Source organism: Aedes aegypti, chromosome 1 (assembly GCF_002204515.2).
Source record: "Aedes aegypti strain LVP_AGWG chromosome 1, AaegL5.0 Primary Assembly, whole genome shotgun sequence".
Lineage (NCBI taxonomy): Eukaryota > Metazoa > Arthropoda > Insecta > Diptera > Culicidae > Aedes > Aedes aegypti.
Window position 1 is genome coordinate 291,510,817 of NC_035107.1, and position 27,274 is coordinate 291,538,090.

General features: G+C 35.8%; 1 protein-coding gene across 7 annotated transcripts in view; it reads right to left on the reverse strand.

Moving 5' to 3' along the window:
* The window catches only part of LOC5577644 (homeobox protein GBX-2), a 129,472-nt gene that overhangs the window by 90,890 nt on the left and 11,308 nt on the right, over positions 1-27,274 (reverse strand). For 2 of the 7 annotated variants that reach the window (XM_021838145.1, XM_021838151.1), the window contains exon 2: positions 1,029-1,246. The gene's annotated coding sequence lies outside the window, so the exon portion shown is untranslated. Of the gene's footprint in view, positions 1-1,028; positions 1,247-1,752; positions 2,193-27,274 lie in introns of those variants that run through there. The other 5 variants (XM_021838148.1, XM_021838150.1, XM_021838146.1 and 2 more) reach the window with 5 other exon arrangements.

The following is a 27,274-nucleotide window of genomic DNA, read 5'->3' on the forward strand; positions in this document are numbered from 1 at the left end:
AGATATGAGCAAAAGAGTGCAACAAAGTCATCTAGGGAAAGTGTACCAGTTATGGCCATAGTGGTTCCCTATTTGGCCAAATGTATAATTTGAATGACTTTCACATTTTAAATCTTTTTGAATGATTTTACATCAAGATATATGTTAAATATAAGTACTACAACACACAAAGATTTTCAAAATTTGAAAACATTAGAGTAATCACGTATGGCGAAATCGGGAATCACTATGTCCATAACTGGTACACCTGCCCTATGTCTCTCAAGGGTTAACCTACTGTGCCATTTTATAAAATTTTCTACTTCTAATCCAAAACTTCAGTAAAATCTCAAAATTTAAAAAATGAAGTAATATTTATCAACCATAATACATTTTTGTTACCAAAGCAAAGATAACCTAGATTAGGTCAGTAAATAATTGCTTCCACTGTTTGGACGATCAGGGTTGTTGATTTATTATGATATTTTTTACTACAGACTCGCTTATACAAAGTACTCTATAGTCGCACTGGAGTTTTTTCAGCCGGTTTTCAATAAATCACTGCAGAATATATTTTGCCCTGAAGGTCAAGAGGTGTTTTCCTAACTAGCATTGATGCATTTTGTCTTAAAAATGATCGAAATAATCAAATTTGATTTAAAGTTATGTTAGTTTGTACCTTAAGTATGTAGTACAATTATGAAAAACTTTTTTCACTGATTTTTTCTTGTAGTTATTATATTTTTCCTATCAAGATGAAAAGCATCAAGATGGCGCCAACACAATATCGCTGGCTTTGTTATTCGTTTTTTATACAAAAATTTGTTCTAAGCTGATCAGCTATTGATACATCGACCCTATTTCTTATAATAGTTGTTTGATAATATTATTAAAATCTTCAGAATCAAATCTCTGAAAATCTGGCATCGCTGCCCACGACACCGATGACGGTTTGCTCTTTCGCATGTATCTCGCCCCCCAAAAAATGTTGCTCTCTAATTAGGGCAATTAAATAATTGGTCGACAGTGAAATTGTTCTGTTCACTTACATGTGCGCGTCCTGATGAGGTGATCGTTTTCTTCTCTGCTGCGCCTGCCTTTATCCGAGGGGAATTTATCCAAACCGGCAAATCATGGGTCCTTCGCGTGGAGGTTTTTTTTTCACAGAATTTCACTCGAAACAAAAAAATCGGCTGTCAATAATTATTCACTGCGCGTTCACACTCAATTAGCACACAACAATTGCTGGGAGGGAGACCATAAATGCCTGTCAAAGCCAAAGAATGAAACACACGTAAAAATTACTGTTGCGAAATTAATATTTCTCTCCACCGCGCCGTCGTCGTCCGCCCTTAGGGGTATATATACAGTGATGTTCTGAATGATAGCAGTGAAAGTTGATTTTAATACAAATTCTTCAACTTTGTTTTGTTCCCTTTCAGGCAATTGAGCTGACAGAACTACAAAAATGTTCAATTTTGTAATCATAAAATTTCAAACTTTTTTAAACACCTTTTCCTGCAGGTGAGATATTAGATGAAATTGTTCAAAAACAATTACTATTCGAACAACGTCCGGCTAATTGACAAACGTACACATAAATGGAAAATGATTTGAATATTTGTTGAACAAACATTTTAAAACGAAAAACTACTATAGTTTCGAAATTTTTTCCTAATGTCTCACTTTCCGGAAGGGGCTTAGAAAAAAAGAAATAATAACGAAATTGAACATTCGGAATTTGGTGAAAATAAAATCAGCTTGATGTTTTACTGTTATTCATAACATCACTGTAAAAGAAGCGTTATAACCGTAATCGATACCCACTGCCACGCACTCACACACAAAAACACGCGCGCCCTCTGCAATTACTTCCCGACTTTTGCGCTTAATAAAGTGTCACTGAGCGAGCATAAAGTATCATCGAAACGCGACGGCGGCGGGCTCTCGATTTGGGAGGTATTCACTCCGACTCCACTCGCCGTTGACTGGCTCGATACTGAATCCGATGACGATGGCTCGTTTCGTTCCAAACCACTCAGCGTGGCTCGGCTGACTGACTGACTGCCTCTATTTGCTTCCCGCTGATGCTCGCCGATGCAGATGATGATGATAATCGACACACAACAGTTCACCAGATATTATCCAATTTATCATAAAATCACCCACTCTGGGAGCGCGCGACAAACGATGTGAAAACTTATGCTCGGTGCTTCGTGTTGCATGCCTTCCTGCCCCCTCCCGCTGAATCAACGACCCTTTCCGAAGAACGATTCGTTCTGTGCGATCAGTTTCCACGATGGCTTGCTCTCGGTCTCGATATGTGTGTATACACAAAAACACTAGCTGATTGACTCGAGAGTGCATCAATGGGCGCAATGATGAGGGCAAGATGGGCCATTTAGACCGGTTCAGAAATGGGATGTAGCGAATTTTACATTAAGTACCGCTTCAATTCATGTTATGGACATTTAAGACCTCAGTGAAGTATAGCTCATCTACAAGCATAAAAAATAAATCATTCTGTATGATTCACAAGCGTTATCGAGCTTTAAAAATACTTTACTTTTGAAAGGTGGGTGAAGATTTTAATTCTGCAACATGAATATTTTAAAATAATCATAAATGTGTGAGCTTTTGACGATCATTTTTCCGGATGCTTCCTTACTTTTGCCTCATATTCCGGATACTTTGATTCGGATTAAGGACGGCTCATGAAAATCATAATTGGAAAAGTTAAATCATCGATTGAAATCATCAATGAAAAATGGGAACTTTTGAACGACAAACAGTTAATCATTTCGTGTGACATGTTTCCCGTACAAAGTATGGTATCCGGAATTTAAAGCTGTCCGTAGTATGAATCAAAACGGTAGCAAACAAAAAAAAGTATGTCGTGTATTCTAAATTGGTACTAATCTTGTGCCAAAAGTGAAGCCCCATTTCTTCTAGAAATGTATAATATTTGATGTTTTTAGTATTTGTGTCGAATGTAAGTTCCATCGATAATGCTAAATTAAGGGACATGTTGAAGAAACTTAACACTTTGTCCAGCTCAAGTCAAAAGTATGAACTACGAATCCTGTTTATCTGTAAAAGAGCTTCTTAGAATATAATAGTACAATTTTTGGAAGTTTTGTTTTTTTGATAGAAGTTTTTTTTGATAGGATGTCTGAAATTCATCAGTGCGTTGTATTGATGAAAATTTTGAAGTAAATATGTAGTATGTATGCGTTGTTGTATTAACTAACTGTACGAGCCACATACATCTAAGAACTATTCATGAAAGCTAGAGTACCGTTTTGATTCATATTACGGACACTTAAGGACTCAGGGAAATATAAACCAGCATAGAGCATACAAAATAAATTATTATATATGATTCCTTAGCGCTATCGAGCGTCGGAAGCCCTTTACTTTCGAACGGTGGGTGAAGAATACGCTTCCGCAACTTCAATAATTTTAAATAAATCAAAATGTGTTTCCTTTTCATGATTCTTATTCCGGACGCTTCCTCACTTTTGCCTCATATTCCGGACACTTTGAATCGAGTTCCGGACAGCTCATGATAATCATTTATGGAACAGTAAAATCATCAATCGAAATCGTCAAACCACCAAAGAGACATCTAAGGTAGTTGGGCATTATAAATTTACAAAGATATTTATGGAAAAAGTTTACTAAAACGAGCCTTGAAATTGAGAACTTTTGAACAGCAAAAATTGAAACATTTCGCGTGAAATGTTTCCCATACAAAGTAGAGTGTCCGGAATTTGAAGCTGTCCGTAATATGAATCAAAACGGTACTTAATTATAACCTTATTATAAAGTTTGAGGCCTAAGTTTCATTAATGAAAATCACTGCTACATTGGTTGGAATACTGATATTACTGAATTACTGAAATTTACTTCTGTTGAGGTAAACTTCACAGGGTTGAAAAACTGTATTATTTTTTTAAATTAATGTGCATTTGTTTAGATCAGGGCTACCCACCGTACGGCCCGTGGACCGCATCCAGTCCACGGCGCCATTTTAAATGGCCCGCAAAAAGTTTGAAGACTCTTCTCATATCTGGTCCGTTGACAACTTATTTAAAGTTAGAACAATTAAAGTTTTCAATTCTTCTTAATTTGGTTTATCTTACGAATGATTCAAAATGAGGTATTTTTTTTCATTTTCGTGTCACTGGAATATTTGACAGCGTACTTCTTTGAAGCTAATAAACTTTAAAATGTTTATAACACATAAAACTACATAGTGAGAATCAATTTTAGATTCATTATGAGAAATTATACTTTATAATAATAATAACTTGATTCAGATTACAAGAACACTCTATCACAGGGGTTCCCAACCGGTGGTCCGCGGACCCCTAGGGGGCCGTGAAGAGTTCTATGGGGGTCCGCGAAGCCATTGAGAGCAAGTGTAGTTTCTTCTGATTGGTGAATAAATGTGAGGACTCTTGAATTCAATTTGGTTTCAAGAGAACGTTATAACCGAGTTGTAAATGTTTTATCCGTGAAGTATTTTTAAATTGAAACCTATTTTGTTTCTTTCAACTGTGAAAATATTGGAAAACACCTTCAATGGGATTATGTCAGTTGAAGATTGCTTGTCAGCTATCATAACTCAACATCCATTTAAATTCTATCCAGTGAGGTCTTAAAAATTAAAAGCAATGATCATTCCTAGAGGTACTCATAGGACATTTCTGGAATACTTGTGACTTAATTCTTGGTAGATTTTGCCAGTCTGTCTTCAGTAGTATCCAAGGTTTTCGGAAATTTCCTGACGATTTTTTCATAATTCTCCAAACGGAAGATAGTTGGCTTCTAGGTAACCCACGAAATCTGCAATTGATTCCTGGGAATATTTTTGACGATTTATTAGTGAAATTATGATTGTTGGCATGTGAAGTATTTTATTCATTGCACTTCTGATTCACTTCGACTAGGTTTGTTTTGAACTGCTGAGCATTTTGATCACAACATTCGTTCTTTTCAAGCGCTTCTTGTTACTAAGTGACGACCGGAAGGGTAAATCATTTTGAGAGATTCGGTATTTCCATAAACATTGATTTTAAGGACATCCATATTTGGGGGTCCGTGAGATGTTTGTGAAGGTTCAAAGGGGGTCGCAGCTCCGAAAACGTTGAGAACCACTGCTCTATCACGACCAGGGATGGGAAAATTATTGTAGCAAACCACCTTTACATTCACATGTTTCTACACGAACATCAAAATCTAAAGCAAACCATGACCGTTCAAACACTACGTTTATTCAATCCCGAATACGAAAAGACTCGAGCACAGTGGTTAAACGATTTTTCCGGTTTTTGTGGTTTTGCATTTTTGCTCAATAAAAGCGGCATAAAATTGAACTTGTTTATGTGTATCGCAACGGAATGATTGTGCTCTTGCTGTTAGTGCCAATAGATTTCAATTAGTTGAAAACACAAGCGAAATATTAGCGATTAAAGTATTTAACATTTTTTTCAATCATTCACCTCGAACGAACATAGTGGAGAGACAAGAACATTCAAGCAGTGTGTGAACTATTGGCAGCGCAACACCTGATGGTATTGATGCTGCTGCTGCTTTGTGTTTTAGTTGACTGGCAGGATCGATGAACTGTAGTAAATTCTGGTCACAGTTCCCAAACCTGGTCACGACTTTCTTTAGTACTAGATAGGAAAAACTGAACTTCAATCAAGCTATGATGGGAAAATGCTTATTAAGTCGAACAGATAAAAGGCTTGTTTATTACAAAATTCTATGCAATAATATTACCTATAAACTTGGCCAAATTCTTACAAAACCGTTACCAAAACAACTCAGAATCAAATTTTAACAATATTCTGAGCAGAGTTTCCTGGGTGGATTTCTGACCACCACCATGGACACATACCTGACCATAAACCATGGACACATACCTCACAGATTCCAGAGCAGGAATGTATAAGTAATAGAATGGAGATTCTGAGAATTTTTTTATATCTATCTTTATTAACGAGATTTTTAGCCCTTGGCTAGCTCATCTCGGAACAAACGGCTTTACTTCCCTTCCAAAGGAAGTCGTTACTGTAATTTTAAGTGACTATGTCTGGTATGGGATACGATCCCAAGTCCTCGGCAAGAGAGGCGTGTGTTCTAACCACTACACCAGGTCCGTATCCCAGAAACAATTCTTAGAGAAGCCTGCGTTATATTTTCGCAAAATGTTACGCAGGGTTCTCAAATTACCTTATCCTAGCTAACGGTAGGTGGTATGTTGGAAAAATTCTGAATATTCCTAATTACATCTTTGATAAGCTTCTAATACAAAAATTTGAGCAGGATTTTCAACGATTTCTGATATAAATTCTGACGTAATTTTGAATACAACTTCTTCGCAAGATAATTATAGAATACTGAGTGGGATTCTTTTTAAATCTTTAAACTATAGTTTTGTCAATTTTTTTCAAAAAAAGTTTTGTTTATCCTATTCGTTTATAAAAAAATGAATATGTTTTTGGCCCGACGAACAATATTATTTCTGAGATAAGGCCCGTGGTTCAAATATTTTGCGCAAGCCTGGTTTAGATAGAAAAATAATTTCACAATTGTCAAAAACTTAATAATTTTCCAAATTTTCGTCCAGAAACACTTTTTTAGCGATCTATGTCCCTTCAATATTTTAATGAAGCTGGCGCCTCTGATCTTTACTAAAAGTATAAAGTGTCGAAGGATTAACAAATTGGAATTTTTTAAGATAAGTTCCTTAACATATCCTTGAAAATGTAATCATACCAAAATTGTTCTGAAAAGCAAAAATTATATATATTGAACAAGGCATGTTAGGAGTATTAACACATAGAGGAAACTTTGTGCAGAAATTGTGTAATAATACATATCTCTATTTTTGGTAAATTTACCGTATAGGTACAGTACTTTTGACATTACGGAGATTAAAAATGGATAAAAAATCGTTTTCTTCAAACCCACCAGTGTTTGACCAAAGTTTTCAAAATAGATAACATGACTTTTTGGTGACATAATGGAAAAAAAAATGTCAAGGAAGTTTTCATAGAAAAGTTAACATGTGGCTTATTATTTGTACTGTAAAGAAAATTCTTTGAAATTGTTGAATCTAAGGTAACCTTGTCTAAAATTTTGTATCTGTGTTGTAAGAGCTTTTTATATGTGTTTTGTTTTTGAAAGCATGTGAGCCTTAAGAAAAATAAACAAATAAACACTTTTTCCATTTTCAGTACTTTCTTGAACGTGTTTCAATTAATGCCCTATTTATTGGCACGCACGAACGAAATTGTACATTAAATAGTTTATGCTTAGTTTTTTTTGATCATGATTGTTTCAATGATTAAATAAACTAAGCATAAGGCATCTTCATAAATCCCTAAAAAAAACACTTCTGTACCAACTTAGTCAATCTCTGGCATCCCTCTAGGAAGTGCAATTTTAAATTATTTTTCATTCAAACTAAAAATAAACTATTTAACCTTTGAGCATTCTAATTATATGTTTATAGGATTTTGATGACGAATTCATAATAAAAAAATCAAACTGTATTTGCCTTTGTTTTAATCTACGTTGAAATATTCATAGAAACGTCAAACCCCGAAAGGTAGATCCTGTTTTATACTTGGTAAAATGAAGCGTATTTAGATCTTCTATCGGTAATTTCTTGGCAACAGCCAGGATAACTGCACTGCCCATACTTGCAAAACAGTCCCATATTATATAGGATTTCCTATATAAATGGGACTGTTATGCGAGTATGGCCAATGCAGGAGCTTCCCAGGCAACCAGAAGTCACATGGCAGTTTACGAACTAAGTCGTTTATTTATAAAAATTGCCTCACACCCACACTACCTGGTGGATGAAATCGTTTGATCGATGAATTTTCTCGCATAAAACGCTATTTTATGAACTCATGTGCATTTAGTTTCGTCCCGCATATACAGTAAGCTGGATCAATCCGTATCAGCAGTCAAATCAATTTTTTTGTATCATGAATTTAGTCGCATAAGGATACAGATAACTTCGCAATATAATCTAAAAATCAGCATTGCATGCTATTGTTCATCATATAATAAATGTACGTATGACACTTCGACTTTTGTACGTATGAGGCCTTTTCGCGACATCTTATACGTAAAATTTTGCACTTAAAAGCATCGCATAAAGGTTGTTTCGTTAAACATTTATTCAGGTTGTCTGGGTATGTAAACTTCTTGAATGAAAACAATTTTTCACATCTAAAAAAAATCAAAAGCTTTTCACATTAGTTGTAGTCATCGCATTCACATCTTGTGTTTATGAATTTGTTCATCAGTACAAGTCTAGAATTCCAAATATCATCAAATTAAAATTTTGCACCATCTCCTATGAAGGTACTTTAGAGCCAATGTGATTTATATAATATATAGAGTAAAGAGTTTCTTTTTAAGGTTTCTAGCTCAATTCAAAACAAAACTTATAAATGTCATGAAGGTTCGAATGCTATTCAAGTAAGAGACTTTTACTCCAAATATCATAAAAATCGATAGAGATTTGGAAAAGTTATGACTGTTTGTTATTTTTCGACGTAAATATTATAATTTTTGGTCAAATTTTCGGTGCATTAAACCAAATAAAGATAAAATCGGGGGGGGGGGGGGGGGGCGTTTCATGAGGATGTTTTGAGGTGTATTAAATTTTGCATAAAAGCTTGGAAACAAATTTTGGCCCATAGTGGGGCAAAAGTTCGACCCATGTATAAACTCACGAAAAAAATTGCAAATTTACTAAAATACACATACACGCAAAATTTGCTTGATGGTGCGAAAAATGTCTCCAAAATTTTACATTTCCACTTAGTTTTGCGATTGCTATTTTAGGGCACATTACAATTAACCCTGTTCTGGGCAATTTTTTGATGAAAATTTAGTGTGTATTTTTTGGCAAACATATGTTTGCGGCTGGTATAAAGTAGGCCTGTCATAAAAGTATCGAAATTTTGTGTTTTAGCCAGCAAACTTTTGCCCCACACTAGATTCGAACTCTTGCCCCACCGGTGGGGCAAAAGTTCGTTTAAGACAATCAATTTTGAAGCTGTTATGTCCAAAAATGGGTAAATATTTTGACACTAGTTTGTTCTGCAAAATTATAGCCTATATGTTGAAGGTTCACTGTATGGTATTTGTTTTGTTTCATCTGGTATTGTTTTCTTGGAAACTTTGCTTATACCACTAAGGTCGAACTTTTGTCCCACCTTACTCTATATTATAGCACATTGCTTTAGAGTGAGACTTTTATCACGTTATCGAAATATGTTTTGGACACTCTTGCATGAATATACAGCTAAAAAATACGTACAAATATTCAGCAGTCCAAAAAAGGTTTTTATTTCATTTTAAAATGCAAGCCGAATTAAGAACATGCTTCGTATTAATAATGTTTCCAAACCAGTTCCAGACTTTCCAAGGCTTAAGATACTTGGGGCCCAGGATATCATATACATTATGTTTGACATTAAAACATAGGTTTTTAAGCCACTCTCATAATAAACCGATTGCGAGAGGGTCCCAATAAACTGTGATAACAATTCCCTTTCAACCCTTTTTTTCCCTGTTTGTAGATTTTGTTTGTTAGAAATCCAATTTTTACAACTATGAAAAGTCTCACCATGATTTAAGACCCCTGGGATCTAGGCGCCTGATGCAAACTGTACCCACCACAGCATTCTAGCTACGCTACTGGTTTTATCAACAGTTCGTAGAGGGTCTTGCGAGGAGTCTGCTAAAATGTGTGTTACATCTCAAAATTTGTCTGCCACAATATTTTCAGCAGATACACATTGCTTAAGTTTGTCAAGCTCTTCCAAGAAAGCTCCACATATTTTTTAAGAAATCATCCACAGATTCCACTTTAAATTCGTCGAAATATTTTTCCTGAGTTTCTTCAAAGAGTCTCTTCAATAAACACTCCAGGTTTTATTTTATATATCATGCTTGGGAGTACCGAAAATTTCTCCAGCGATTCCTCTGTAATGTCTTAAGAAACCTTAGCAAATAAACATACTAGGAAGTTTGTATTGATTCGTTCCAGTATTCGTCAAATATGGCGCCTCTAGGATTCTTTCTTCATGTTTCAAAAAACAAATTCCCCTTAAAATTCAAGAATTCATTTTATCAACAAATGTTGAATAAACTGCACCAGCATCTGATAAAAAAATGTGTTTCGATACCTCTGAGAACTCCACCAAGAACTCTTTTTTCAAAAATCCCTTTTTTAAATTTAACTATGGATTTACTCTAAGAGCAGCATTGATCTAGGTAGGTATCTCACGAAAAAAAAAAACCTTCAAGGATTTTCCAAGCATTCCTTCTTGAATTCGATTAAAAACATATTTCAAAGATTTTTTCAGTAATTTTAAACCCTGAAATTCCTCCCGGAATGGAGAAGAAACGAAGAAAAAGATATAACCTAAGAAAAACCAAAAAAATATACTGAGTCAACATTAACATTTTCGAATATATAATTTCTCAGATTCCACAAATTACTGCAAGAAATTAGATGAAAGTTATACAGGATCTTTTCTAGAGTTCTTCAATAAAATTCCAAATCAATTGTAGGATACTTCTTCTTTTAGCTTTCAAAGAAGTTTTGGTAAAATTTATTTGGAAAACTATGGATGTGTTTCGAAAAGAATTCTTGAAACTATGTTTGCAGAAATTACGAGACGAGTTCCTGAAATTGTTGTTGTCGTTTTGGAACAGTTTTCAAGGATATACACAGAGAAATTTCAATATGACTCCTTGCGGAGATTTTCGTAATCTTAGAGGCAATCTTAGATTCTTGGAGTAGTTTTTATCGGTAATTCTGAAAAAATCGCATAAAATTTGCCAGGAAAGATTGTTGGAGGAAATTTCAAAAGAATTTTCAAAGGTTTGCTTAGAGCCTTTTTGGTAGAAATTCTTGGTGGCACTTCATTCACAATGTCTAGAGAAATTTTACAGGAAAGAAAATAATAGAGGAACTTTGGATGGAATTCATGGAATATTTATGGCAGGGTAATAAGCATTTCTCTGCCTGCATACGGTTAAAATACTTCCAGATCTCTGATAGTATTAATATTCAGTCCAGCATTTTTCATAATTGTATTCTGGATTGGATGGTAATCCTGGTAAGGTTTTTGTGGAATATTGTCATAAATACAGTGTGCTGCCCAAAACATTGTGTCCTGCAAAAGTTTATCATGAAAATCATATCGAGGATTTCATAAGCAACCCAAGATTTCGTGATAAACCTGCATTGATTTTTGAGATATCCGCTAAGGATTATGTTTAAATCTCTCCTTGGATTGTGTAAAATTAATACCCTGAATTGATAGAATATCCAACTTTTCGTTCCGTGAGATTGTGCTAACGTTTTCGTAAGAACTTTTGTTCATGCTTGAAAGGAATTTACTTTGGAAAATATTCTTGTAGAACTTCATTGAAAGCATCCTCTTCAACTTGTTTTTGGCGAGATATTCAGTGCCAATTTTCAGTAACGGAAACTTTAGGATTATTTTTGGAACTCCGAAAAAAGTTTTCGTTTGAATTTCCTGAATGAACGATTTTATGCACGTTGAAAATTCGTTGCAATTATGTATAAAACCTTCAGACGTAGCTTCTGTTTTGTATATACATCCAAATTACGTTGTGGTGTAGTTCTGGAATCATTTTCTGATCTCTCAACTAAGCACCTCCTGCTGCTTAGTTATATGTTTGACGAGCACTTCCACTGCCTGTGAATTCAATTAGGTAATTGACCTTTTTTATATTTATATTTTGTGTGACAAGCACAAAAATTACTCTATATTCAGGAAAGTCTATCAAATTTGAATCAATAATAAAATATATCCGATTGGCTTCTTATAAGCACTCAAAAGCACCGTTAGATAAAAATCAAACTTTTTTTTCTAAATGAATAACTTCGAAGTAATTTTTTTTGCTATAACACAAAATAATATATTCCCACAGCCATGGACCGGTCTAACGCACAAAGCAAGAGATCACCCAGCGAGTGCCGTCGAAAGTCGTCGTTATCGAAACGACGTGCGAGCGTATGTAGGTATGTGTCGAAGAAAAGCAAGAAATAACCATTTACTAAATCGGCTCGTCAACTAAACCGCCCAGCCAACCCACCAACCGAACTTGCCACGAAGTGCACACAAAGTCGTTAACTATGCTCCAACAACAACAAGAGCGACTGCTACAATTCTGTAGCTTGTTAAATGCTTCCCCTCTACCCTTACCTAAATTGATCTATCAAAGCAAAGCGAAGCAATCGAATAGATAGAAGCGTACACAATTAGAAAAAATCATTAATATTTACGTAATTTTCCGTCACGTCGAACGTTGTTCGGATCACAAAACTTTTCAGCCACACTGGATGTAATTTTACAAGAACGACGTTTTTTTAAAGAGCAAGTACTATTAAATTTATGTCATTTGATTCTGAAATCAAGTATTTTGGCTTGCATGAAATTCATATCATGTGTATGTAATATTAATTTTTTTTTGTAGTGTGTAGTGACTCGATGGTGGGGTAATAGCTGGTAATATCGGGTCGGGGGCACAAACCGTCATCATCATCATCATCGCTACTAATAGCTTCTCGACGGCGGCAATAATAAGCAATAATAATATCTATATCAATGGAACTGGTTGGACGGATGAGCGCTAAACGGTTGCCGCCCGATCCACGGCGATGTTTGCTCGCTGCCGATTGCCGATGCCGCCACCCCGCCAAGCCACGCCGGTTCAGTGGGGTTAGAGGACGCGTGGTGCGATGATATTCGCTGAAGTGTCCTTTGTGGGTTTAGATTTGTTTGTGTGTTATAAGTTTCCCAAGTTGTATTTGCAGTCGTTTAGAAGGTAACCTCAGCAAAGTGACAAATCGAATCACGAGTTACAAAAGTGATATAATTTCACAACTTCCAAGCAGAGTTGAGAAAAATTCTAAGATTCACACTACAGTAGGCAAGCGTAGCAAAGTACAGTCAGCAAAGCCAGTGAAACTCAAGCCTATTGCTGTTGTAGATAAAATGCCTTGAAAATAGCAAAACACTCGTTGCTAAGGGCAACCCAAATCTACTGTAGAAAAATGTCCTATTTCCCGCTGCATTTCCAGCATTTACAACCTTCAATGACACTACTATTTTAGAAAAATCATGCACCAAACAAGACTACTTGTAGTGAGAGATGCCACGTGATTTTCGCGAAATTCAAGCCTACTACTATTACCATTCCCAGCGCTGTTTCCAAGGCTTGCTCACTGGGATAACACCTGTTTCTCAACTTACACGGAGAACCCAAAAAATAAGTTCTTTATACTCAAATTTGGGTAAACTGCATTTAGTTTTTACCCACTGTTGGGTTGTTTTGCCTCTCTCGCAACAGCAATGTTGTCAAAAACAGAGAGAGAGACGCATCGACCCATTGTCGAAGTTCAATGGGATAAGCCAAATTTGGGTTCTTTCTAGTTTACCTAACGTTAAGTTGTTTTTACCCACTACGGAGACTTCGAAAGCTAACGCTGGGTAGATTTTTTTTGCATTGAGTTGTTTTGTTTGCTGTCAAACGGAAACTACCTAATGATAGGTATATGTCGGTTAACCCAAATTTGGGTTATTCCACGGAAGAGCCGAATTGCGTCAAAAGAAGTCAAAGTTGGGTTGATTTGTGGCTCCGTGTAGAGTTCTAAGAACAATTGCTCGATTATAGTTACCTAGATGCCTTTTCATGTGACAGGCCCATGTATGCATTTGTTTACATCGGTGGTGGACCGATGCACACCCGGGCCTGCCGTTTTTCCACAAAAGAACTGTCAAAGTGCTTCGAGTTCAACTGATTTTAAAAGTCAAATGGAAAGGCATATGAGCTTTATTTTACATTTTCGAGTTGGTATAATATTCGATTGCGAATTAAAAAAAAAAAACACTTGGTTTTGCACTGACATTGCTGAGAAAGTATCAGCATACTTTCTGCATGTAAGTGTAAGTAGTGATACTCCTTTGAATCAATATTACTCAAGATGACTGAGTTTTATCACTTTGAAATTGCAAGCTGCAAAATCAACATGGCTGCCAAAACGAATGACAGGCTACTTAGCCTTAAGCACCCATTGAGCTTTTCCAGCCATTTCCTCATTTTTGAACGAATTTAAAATATATGATGCGCCAGTTATGGCCATAGCGGTTCCCTATTTCGCCATACTTATAAATATGGTTCTTCTAGAATTTTTAAATGCGTTCGATGTTTCAGTAGTAAAATTTCAAATATATCTCGATGCTGACACATTCAAAATGATTTGAAACGTGATTTTTTTTAATACCACGTTTGGCCAAATGGGGAACCACTACAGGTCGGATTCGATTATCCGAAATTTGTTTTTTGATGTTCTTGTTTTTCAATTTTTATGCATAAATGTGAGATAACTTGATATTGCAATAAACAATATAAATGGTTTTGCAATTTTGAACGTATTTAAGAAAAGGGGGTTTGAAAAAAAAGTGTTTGTGTATGCTGGTCAAAAAAAATTTTTCTTGTAAAGACCCCTACTGTTCCTAGAAATAATTTCTGGCTACGCCACCTCATCATATAAATCAAACAACAAAAAAAGATAATACCGTTTTGATTCATATTACGGATAGCTTCAAATTCCGGACACTCTCGTTTGTATGGGAAACATTTCACACGAAATGTTTCAATTTTCGCCGTCCAAAAGTTCTCATTTTCGAGGCTCGTTTTATTAGGTTTTTTCCATAAAAAAACATTACAAATTTATAATGCCCAACTACCTTAGACGTCTCTTAAGTGGTTGAACGATTTCAATTGATGATTTGACTGTTCCATTAATGATTATCATGAGCTGTCCGTAATTCGAATCAAAGCGTCCGGAATATGAGGCAAAAGTGAGGGAGCGTCCGGAATAAGAATTATGAAAAGGCCACGCGTTTTGATTTATTTAAAATTATTCAAGTTGCGGACGCGTATTCGTTACCCACCATCCGAAAGTTAAGGGCTTCCGACGCTCGATAACGCTAAAAAATCATACAGAATGATTTATTTTGTATGGTCCAAGCTGGGTTATACTTCACTGAGGCCTTAAGTGTCCGTAATATGAATCAAAACGGTATTTAAGTTCTTTTATCGGAGATTTCAATTTTTTTCTTAGTGATTTGATTATCCGGAGGAATCGATTATCCGGAGTGAAAAAAAAAATCGATACTCCGGATAATCGAGTCCGACCTGTATAACCATAAATAGCAAACTTTCCCTATTCGTTTTGTGTAATGAGCAGCGTGGTTTATTTGGCACGATGTCAGCTCACTGATGAAATTCAAGGTTTTCGGAGATTTCCTGACATTTTTTTTTGTTAATTCTGCCAACGGCAGATAGTTCGCTTCTAAGGAACCCACGAAATCTGCAGTTAACTCCTGGGAATATTTTTGACGATTTTTTAGCGGAATTAGGAATGTTTGCATGGAAGTATTTTATTCTTTGCATTTCTGATTCACTTCGAGGTTTCTTTCAAATTGCTGAGCTTTGGTCACAAATTCGTTGTTTTCAAGCGTTGCTTTCTAATTGCCCAGTTTCAGACGATTTGGCCGAGAAAAGTCCTCCCGTCAAAGTGCATCCGGGAAATGCCAAAGTTCTTTACTTTATCCTGAACCGTACATAGATGCGGCTTTCTGTTGTTCCTACATGAATTGTTGAATTTTGTTATGAACCTTCATGGAAGTTCATTGTTGTGTTATTGGAAAAAAAAAACTTAACTCTTAAGATCTGTTGTGTATTACAGGCATGATTTGTAGGAGTGCCTGCCCAGTACATCAGATAACACTTCAATATTCGTATTGTGTATTTTGTACAACACAGTTGAAAAAAAAAATCCTTTTTCGCTCTTAGCAACAACGTGGTGCTCTGGCGATGGTCAACCACGTGACGACCGGAATGATATATCATTTCGAGAGATTAGGTTTTTCCATAAACATTGGTTTTAAAAAATCCATCTTTAGGGGTCCCCTAGATGTTTGTAGAGATTCAAAGGGGTTCGCGGCTCCGAAAAGCTTGAGAACCACTGCTCCAAACCAACGCATCTGGAGAGCAAATCGTCACGAAACGCACATATACATACACATTTGTTCTATGAATCTATGACAAAAGGTCGAAAGACAAAAGGTCGAAAGGACAAAAGATCGAAAGACAAAGGGTCGAAAGGACAAAAGGTCGAAGAACTAAAAAGAAGGGTCAAAAGGTTGAAAATATTTTTTCAAAGAAGGAAAAATTTCCCACCATGCAAATCATGTTCGATCTTTTTTCCTTTCGACCTTTTGTATTTCGACTTTTTGTCCTTTTGACCTCTTGTCCATAAGCCTTATTCTATATATGGAGGCTTCAATGTGAAGGTACTCAAAAGTCAAAGCCAGTTTGACATCATCTCTTGACATTTGAGTGCTTTTTAGTTGATTTTTTTTCCAACCAGCGAACATCTAACCATCGAGTCATTCCATGTAGCGGTCCCCCAACCCGAGGAGGAAAGAATAACTCGGCAATAACTTATGCATACCATATTTTGGTATCATACCTCAATTAGGTATTGTTCAGTTATCAATACCTCATTTTGGTATTATAGTAGTATTTGAAAAAAATGTTTAAAATAATCAAAAATACTTCATTTTGGTATTCGATAGCTATTGAGGACTGCTGGAGGTATTGAACTTTTATTGAAAAATTTCACTTTTATATGAAAATCCATCAAGTATTATTCAGGTATTGCAATACCTGATCTAATTATCAGCTTGGTATTTGTAGAATATGCAGAAGGTATTATTTGAGGTATTTTACCTCTTATGCAGGGCTCATTCATACCTCATTCAGGTTGTAAGTATTGGAAATTATCTGGTATGGAATACCTCAATTTGGTATTCAGTAGTTATTTTCTTCTGCTCGGGAACGAGCGAATCCCCATTGTATTACCGAACGTTGTTTACATGGTAATTAATGTTATCCCGTATTACCTAAATTAAAACATTCTTTCATACAGTCATGAGCGATGGGTGTGCCAGTACTTGTTTTAAAAATGTAAAACTTGCAACATTTGCATTATTGAATGAAATTTTTAAGAAATATCCAAAAACGTGATCAATGTCACCATTTCTCAAAAAAATTCTGTATTCTTCATAGTAGTTCATTAATTTTGTTGAGTTCAACATACCTACTTATAAAAAATTTGAAAACGGAATCGTTATCGTCGATGCTGTATTTAATAATAACTGCTTTTCCTTGCTTATAGTTCTTGCCGAGCTCATATGAGACATGTATCTTTTGTAGTGTCATGCATAATCAAGAGAATCATTGTTTTTAAAAGTTGAAACTTGTACTTACGAACGAAACTATTATTTTTTTTTGCAAAACCCTCATTTTTTATTAGTTAAAAAAGAGAAGCATCATTCATGCGTTGAACATATGTTACCAACAAATGTTGATTTGAACTTCGAACTTGAAGGAACATGCCGAAAAGTTCCAAAAGATTTCAAAAGAAATGGCCTGAAGAATTGAGTTTAATGTTTCCCCAAATTTGCCATAGGATACTCACTGCCTTCAGTTCGTTGTTGCTGACGGTTCTGGCCAAGATTTTTCAGAATTTCAGTTTAATCATCATATCACACGACAAATCTTCTAAAAACATTTCACCAGTGATTACTTGACAAAGTCTTTTGGGAATATCTGAAAAAAAACCTGCAGAAGTATCTTATGTTTTATCAGAAATTCCAGCAAATCTCACCAGAGTTGTATTTTTTTTCTACTACTAGAAACTTCTACTACTAGAACTTGTATGGACATGCATGGTAAATAAGCTAGAAAATATATACCCACAGAAATGAGATAAGAATGACTGCCGATCAAACAATTCAAAAAATTGTTAACGCTTTTAATCGAAATGGGGAACTGTGGGCAAAATGAACTAGTTTGTGTTTGACGGTAATAATGTCATAAATCTTTGCAAAACATAGCACTATCATTAATTCTCATACTAAGGAACTATTTCGACACCTCTGGGACGATCTAGATCTCTCAAAAGCAGGAAAAGTAAACAAAATCAAAGTACGTCTCCCAGTTTTGAATTTTTAACTCGTGAAATTTGAGGTTTTTAAAACTGAAACCATCAAAATCCGACTGAACTGCATAGCACATCATATTTCTAAAGTTTTTATGGTTAGTAGATGGAAATTGAAAGTATTTTAATGTTTAACATCCACAAAACAAATAATTTGAAGAAGTTGATTCTTTGGGGGTGAAATGAATCAATCGAGATAGGGGTAATATGAACACCGGGCAGAACGAATACTTCCGGATATTAATTTCAGATGCTGAGAGTTTATCGGAGAAAATTATAAAGACAGAATACTCTGTGGAAAGAAATTTTCCTGATAGTGGTATTGGTGAGCGTGAGGGAGTTAAATATGGTTCAATAGCGCCTGGCAAAGTCATTGTTTATCAATCATGATGTGCTCTTTTCTAATGTTTGTCCAGAATTGGCAAAACGAGATTTCTGTTCATAACTTTTGAAAAGCTCACTAAACATAGAGTAAAGTGGGGCAAAAGTTCGAGTGGGGTAAGAGTTTCTTTTTAAGATTTCTAGCTCAATTCAAAACAAATATTATAAATGTTATGGTGTTTCGAATACTATTCAAGTAAGACACTTTCACTGAAAATATCATAAAAATCGATTGAGATTTGGAAAACTGCTATTTTTGAGTATATTACAATTAACCCGGTTTTGGGCAATTTTTTGATGAAAATTTAGTGTGTATTTTTCGGCAAACTTAAGTTTACGGCTGGTGTAAAGTAGTCATTAAAGGATCGATATTTTGTGTTTTATCCAGCGAACTTTTGCCCCACACTAGATTCGAACTCTTGCCCCACCGGAGGGGCAAAAGTTCGATTAAGGCAATTAATTTTGAAACTGTTATAATTAAAAATGGGTAAATATTTTGACATAAGTTTGTTCAGCAAAATCATAGCCAATATGTTAAAGGTTGACTGTATGGTATTTGTTTTATTTTAACTGCTGTTGTTTTCCTGGAAACTTTGATTATACCACTAAGGTCGAACTTTTGCCCCACCTTACTCTATAGATGCAAGCTTTATACCAGTTGAGGTATAAGAAGTTAGCGTTGCGAAATAAAAATGAAAAAACATTCCAGTTATTGTCATCTTTCTTCTCTCTTGGCATTACGTCCTTAATGGAACAGATCCTGCTTCTGAACTAAGTGTCTAAGATTACTTACACACGGAGAAAAAAGAATTGTCTAGTGAATCATATTTGCTGGTAGATCAATCATATTTCAGATTGATTTTCAATCAACCATACCTTAAACACAGACAAACAGACGTCACACTCTCATCGATGTCCATCGACCACCTTTTTAACTGTCGATTCAAATTTATGATAGGTGGCCAACCCGCCGCCCACAGCGCTGGTATCGTTTTTGTTCGTGTTTGACGTTTACACACTACCGCCACCTGTTGGCTCATCGGCCAAACACAGTCATTTTAGCATTGGGCGTACATGTTCTCGCGACTATGATTTTAATCGCGATTTGTTCTAAGTGTAACGTCTGTTTGTCTGTGCTTTAAAATTGGATCAACAATATCTATGCTCCTACATTGGAAAAAAAAAGTTTTGAAAAGTGATACTCTAGGAATATGTTTGGCACAAAATTGCAGCGCTGACGACTCATTTTTCTCAAAACACGAAAAATGTCATTTGGCCCTCTTTGAAATTATGTCGAACATGTGCAATTAAACCGTTCCGACAAAACGATATTCTTTCTCTCTAATAACCCCATCATCCACACAAGGTTCCAAAATTGCGGCGAAAACACTTTCCATCACATCATAAATTAAATCAGCACAATCAAAACACAAAGTGATGATGAATCATATCCCCCTGCCGAGAGTTCACCGGTCGGCAGGGCGAGCAGTCACACGAGGTGCACGCTCATCTTTGCGGCAAGAACCCATTTCGGTGACGAGAATCATCCATTTCCTAAACTCATTACTTATTCACCGTCAGGCAGCACCACACCGAGCACCGAGCCTACCCTATTTAACGCTCACAGTGCACAGACTCCTGCTGCTGCTGCTGCTGCTCTCACTCACGAAGCAAGCGACTCAACTGGGTCACATCATGACAAACACATTAGCCACTCTTGCGACTGCCGACTGTCGCATCGCAGCACTCTCCTCAAGCGAAGACCGGTGATCTATTTGTTTCGAAGCGATGGAGCGAGGTGCGGAAGTCGCAGAAGGATGACGGGCAGAGCAAAGAACACACTCAATTAGACGTACAACGACGACGACCGGCGATGACGATGATGACGATGCACAGTGAGACAGATCGATAAAATAGGAGGCAAAAAAAAAATTATGATGATGATGTTTTAGAACAAAAATGTTTCAAATAATGAGGACTACATTTTAACTTTATGCCATATAAGGGTGGTGCCACACAAAACGGAAACATTTTTAATTTTCATTTTGTATCTAACAAGTTAGCAATTCGAAGTGTTCTAGAAAGTTGTTCTTTATTAATTTTGAATATTTATGCCGAAGATATCAACATTGTAAAGCTATTGTAGCCCTTAATAAGGCGTTCTCATTCATTCAAAGTAGGTTAATCTAAAAATAAACGTCTGCTACAAAGTATAGTACTGCTTGTTTAATTAATTATGATTCGTGGTTTACGGCTAATTAGCCGATTGGAAGTTTAACAACTATCGAAAAACTAAACATTACATATAATTTGCAATTGAATTAAATGGACATATTAATATAAAATTTCGCGTCTTCTCGGTGAGAATTAAACGCACGACTCCCTTCGCAAAGTTCACATCAATTTGTCCAATTAATCCAATTGCAAAATATATAAACACAAGTTAAGAGTTTTTATATAACTTAACTTAACTTGAGACCGTATTTTCAACTGTCGATATTTTAGACAAAAAAATGGAATAGCAAACTACACAGGATGTGAAGGGTGCAACTTAGAGGTTTGTTTGATACCGTAATATGGTGCGAGGTTCGATAGGTTTTTGGAAGAAAGCCTGCCTTTTTTAGTATTCTATTTTAAATATTTCTTTCTAATTTTTTAAAACGGGTTCTAGTACCTATCTTAGTTTTCGATTAAAGCTGATAGTTTACATTTACATTTAATTTTGAATGCTTCCATCATTTTCAACATAATTAAAAGTCGATTTTCAGTTTTGGGGTAACTTTGATAATGGTTATGTAAACACATGTACATCCACATGCATACACTATTGTAAGTTTATAAGAATTTGTATAAAACTTTAATCTTTTTTTTAATAAAAATGGAATGGTGTTTGTATGTCACAAGTTGGCGAATGGATCAACGTATTCATAAAATTCTTTAACTTTTGATTTCGTCCAGGATTTCAAAGTGTATCAAAGGTAAAAAAGTTCACGAGAACCTCTGGTGAAGTAGAGAAAATAGGAAGGGGGAAGAGCTCTTTTCTAAAAACAAAGGTACAGAGGTAGTACAACGTTTAGCGAGACCGCTAGTTTAAAATAAATATCGATTTAATCTCATGTTCCCACAATGTATTCAACATAAGTCACTCATTGTTTGAAATATTAATAAACAAATTTCGGACAAAAACGAATGGATTACGTAAAGCTAATGTGGCGTTGCATACCTCTGATCATTTGAGGTTTTATGGAAATTTACAAAAACATACATAAATTCACCCAATTTGTAAAAATGCTTTTCTAATTCGAGGTATCATATTGTTCTTGGAATAATCACTGAAAGAATTTCGGAGCAATACATAAAGATAAAAAACGTGAATAAATTCATGAAGAAATGTATATAAAAATAGATGAAAGAAAAACTGGAACTCCTTGAAGAGTTCTTGTAGAGAATCCCGGAAAAATCCCATGTTAAATTTTATGCAATTGTTCATTAAGTGATGTGGAACATATGTGCTAGAAACACTACGATGATTCGAAGCAAAATTTTGTTTTGCTACATCATGTATTGTCTGTACTATTTTGACATAATTCAGCCTCACTGTATTTTTCTTTTTTTTTTTATAACAATTTCGATAGGAAATCATTCAAAGGGAATTTATCCTCTATAAAAATTTTGAGTTAAAAATATATAAATAAATAGAATAACTATCTGTAACATTCTAATTTGAGTTGATAGCTTTCGAACATTTTTTTCCAAAGCTATAAAAAATTTAAGTGATTTGCATGAAATAGGATCAATCGTGTTGCGCGTCGCTCGCGCGGCATGAATAAATAGTGGCGTGATTTGCGGATAGGGTCAGTAGTGTTTGATCCTTTGCTTGCGTCGCTTGCTCCTGCGGGGGCGGGTGATGTGAGCAGGATCAATCGTGTTGCGCGTCGCTCGCGCGTCATGAATAAATAGTGGCGTTAAACTGGTTAGGCGTGAATGTATCATGGATTGCATCACCAACCGCTGGTGACTCCTAGATCTTTACCTTATCCCACTAACCGAATATCCTTTCCATGACAACTGTGGAGATGCAGAAGATTCTTCGGTCTCTATTAACAACGGTTGTCTAGCTAACATTCCTTCCCTTCCCCGATGACCGTAAGGACATGGCCGGCGCCGTTATTGACTTTTAAAATTTGAGCTCTCGATTTGTGCACATTGAAGAATGGTTAGCTCATCCCAAGCCCCATTCATTGATTCCCTGTGCAACTTCGATTGCTCTAGTCAATCACGGAGTAGCAACTACGAATTGTACGGTCATATATGCTCATGCTCATGCTCATGCAAAATGAAATGAATCTATTGTTAATCGGTGGAGATGTATCTATTTAAAATTGACAATTTTGTATGCGAAAACGGCTTTAATGCTATAGCATCCAATATTGTATCAACGCATCTGTTCATATAGCTTTATAGCAAAGCTGTGACATCTAAACTAACGAACTCCAACTAGTAAAACCCGAAGTCATTACGTTTTGAAGGATGAAGACGATGGGAAAGTAAGTAGGGGAGCGAATTATCTTATTTTTGGATAATCATATTGAAGTATATTATATTGAATAATTTAGTGATAAATAGCTATCGTAATAAATTATAACTTGATCGAATAGTAATCAAAAGTAATAACAATTCAATTGGCATCCTTAAACACTAATGAGATTATTTCAAAAAGATCGCTGTTAAGCATGACAAACAGAATCGTGCTAGATTTTTTGAAGTCAAATTTATGTTTCAAGTTTTTCTCAACTCATTGGGCAGTTGGTTCCAAACTTTCCTGATGAGCTTGTAAGAATAATTCAATATTCGAAACTTTTGATGCAGCGATCGGAGAATTTCTGGGTTCAGTAGATGGGGGAACATTTTTTTCTCATATTTTCCAAAAGACTTAAAATATGTTGCTGAAAAATAGTAGAATATAGATCTTCTTCTTCTTGGAATTTACGTCCTCACTGGGACAGAGCCTGCTTCTCAGCTTAGTGTTCTTATGAGCACTTCCACAGTTATTAACTGAGAGCTTTCTTTGCCAAAGTTGCCATTTTCGCATTCGTATATCGTGTGGCAGGTACGATGATACTCTATGCCCAGGGAAGTCAAGGAAATTTCCATTACGAAAAGATCCTGGACCGACCGGGATTCGTGCCCAGACACCTTCAGCATGGCTTTGCTTTGTAGCCGCGGACTCTAACCACTCGGCTAAGGAAGGCCCCGAGTAGAATATAGATATAAGGTTCAAATATTAAATATCAAATGTTTGTCTCTGATCTTTTCGGAAATAAGCTGAATACTATTGTAATTAGTTATGGGATTCATCTAAATATCAGCGAGAAATTTAACATTTTCAAAAAGTTTTGCATACGTCCGATTCATAGTTTCTGCCAATTATTTGGCCATACTTGATGAGATTTGCTCAATTTCCATTTTATACTTCATGTCCGTTATATTTTTCAGAATAAATTCTTTCAAAATCATGGTCAATGAAATATTGGACCATTACAAATGAGTAGTTCCACCTGGTTTCACAATCCAGCGAAGGTAAAGGCTTCTTGTGCAACTTAAGGATTCGTCTGAACTTTGTCGTTCGAAAAACTCTTGTAATTCGTCGAATCTCTTCTAGCTTTTTCTCAAGATTCAAATCTTTTAAACAATCATAATCCGCAAGCTGTAATGTATGGGCAGCGTATCTGACACCGCGAAATATACCATCCACAGGGTTATCTTGCTGAGTGTTGTTTTAGACATTTTCATTATCTGTTTCGTCTTGTTCTTCAAAGCATTTCAGCATCATGGAAATCTGATTCGTCATCAGTGGCAACGATATCGCCAAAGCTTGACTGACTTTTTATCACAACACATACATCCTGTCCACAGAAAAAAAAGCGTGAATTAATCATAGAATAATACATGTTATTGGACTGCGTGCTCAGAACTTGAGAGTAAAATATATAGGTATAACTGTTGTGCTTTTTTCAGTAACTCGGCAGCTTTTATGAAATTCAATCCGTTTTCTGTAGTAATTGAGAAGGTTTGATCGATTCCTACACCAAAATCTCGCGTAATCTTCATAATTTCCGCCTTCGGGGGATGAGCAGTATGTGAGTCGTTAGTTTCTAGCATTCCCAATGTTAGACGATCGTCTTCTCAATACCTTCTAAATATTGACAATTCACTCCTAGTACGCTATCCTGTGCGTGGCTGATTTTGCTTTCATTGAAATAAATTTTCCAGCCAGCTCCTTCCTTATTTTGGCACGAAATTGCTCATAAACGCAATTGGTCTTCGTAACAATATTGTTACGATTTACGTGTTCAATCTTCAGTCCTTTTTCAAGCTGATAGAAAATATCGGAAGTTTATGAGCACGTTGAAAGTTAACCTACCAGCGGTAATTATCTTTTCGTAGGCGGATCCAAGTAGATTCAAGACGAAGTAGATCGTCATTAAAATTTGTTCGCGTAATTGATGATCGTTGCTAAAATGAATTATAAAAATCAGTTGGGTTTGTACTGACATATCTTAAAAAGTATCAACATAGTTTCTGCATATTGGTGAATATACTTTTACTTTTACGATACTTTTTCGAATCAATATTAACCACGATTGGGTTGTAAAATGGTGAGTCGACAACCAGGAAGGAGCGTCCAACATAGCTCTGGTCCTCGCAAGTCCCTACCTCACGCTTCCTCGGGTCTAAAGCTGTGATTACACAGTGCGCGCAATGCACGAACATTTGTGCAAATTGCACGAACGTTCGCGCGAACTGTGTAATATGTGCACGAACTACCAGCAAACATTTTATAGGAACATATTCGTGCATTCAAATATGTTGGTTCGTCGAACTTGCGTTGCATAGCAACCATAGAAAGTTATGTAGTATGAAAAAAAAAACCCTTGATCAGATTGATAAATAAAAATATTGGTGTAGGAAAAAGATTCATCCAGGATTTGTTACAAAGATTTCTTCAGAGATTCTACCAGAAATTCCTTCAAGATAATCTCTACAGTGATCCATTCAGCGATTTTTCTAAGGATTACACTAGGGATTTTGTCAGAGAAACCTCCAAGATGAATTTTCAATCGCAACCAGATTCTTTCAGACCGGCCCCAGGAGTACCTTTGGCAATTTCTCTAGAAATTCTACTAGGAGTTCTTCCAGGATTTCTCCAAGGATCATTCCAAAGATTCCTCTAGGAAACTCTAGGGAGGAGGATTTCCCACAGTAATTCCTCCACAGATTACTACGGCAATGTTTTTAATGAAATTCCTCCAAGAATTCCTCCAGCAGCTGACATAGATATTTTCTCCATAGTTTTTTTTCCAGGAATTTTTCAGATGTCACCTGAAATTCTTTTGGCGACAACTCGAAGGATTCTTCTAGAAAAATCTCAACAGGGATTCTTGCAGAGTTACCACCAATGATTTCTCTAGAAATTGCTCGAAGGTTACTTGCAGGGTTTTCATCAGGAATAATTCCGAAGATTTTACCAGGAACTTCTGCAGAGATTTCTCCAAGGAATATAAAAGCAATTACATCACGAGTTCCTCAAGAATTCTTCCAGAGATACCTTCAGTGAATTCGCTACAGGAATTACGCCATGGATTTTCGAGATGATCCTTCATGGATTTACCCAGATATATTTCCTAGAGAATTGTTCTGAACAGCCAAACTCCTCCAAGAATTCCTCTAGAAATTCTTCCAGAGATTTCCCCATGAATTCTTTCAGTTACCACATTAGAAATAACTTCAATAATTCATTCAAAAATGTTCCCACACACTCATTTTCTGAAAATTTGTTCTTGCAGAAATACCTGAATAAGTTTCTGACAAAATACCTGGATGGATTCCTAGAAAAATATGTGAATGGATTCCTGAGGCAGTCCCTGTCTAGAAGAACCTCAAAAAAAAAATATGCAGAAATCTCTGTAGGATTTCATGGAGGAGTCTCAAGAAAAATCCTTAGTGGAGCATATGAGAGAATCTCCAGTTAAATATCTGATAGAAACACGGAAACAAACGAAGTCTTCGGAAGAATCCCCCAGGAAGTCTTTTTTTGGAATTTCTGAAAAAAAACTCTGGAACCATTTTTGAAGGAACCGATGAAGATCTCGAGAGTTTTACGTGAAGAAATTCCTCTAAAAATGCATAAGAAATCTAAGGAGAAATCCTAGCAGAGATTTTTTCAGATGAATCACTAGGAAAAAAATCTGTAGGAATCACTGAATGGGATAAATTGTTGAATGAATCCTCGGAGGCATCTGTGGAGGCAATTCCATTATTTTTTTGTTTCACTGTAGAAACCATTCTTTAGGTATTCCTAGGGAAATTCCTGGAATAAACATTGGAGAAATGACCAAATTTCTGGAGAAACAACTGTAAAAGTCTCTGGATGAAGACCCGTAGAAATTATTCTGGAAGCCTCTGGAAGAATTCCTGGAGAAATCTTTGAAGGAATCCCTGGGGATGTCTCTAGAGAAATTCCTGGAGTTTTGAACGGAATTCTATCGGAACTGCTTTAAACAATACGATTGTTATTGCAAGTTCTTCATAAAGAAATTGATCGAGAAATTACTGGTAATTTAAACTCCTGAAGGAATTTCTGAATGAATCCCTTGGAAATCCCTGGAGACATTATTCAATAAATCCCTGAGGAGTTTAAGAATAAATCCCTGGAGAATTTTTCAAAGGAATCTCTGTAGTAATTTGTGAAGAAATTTT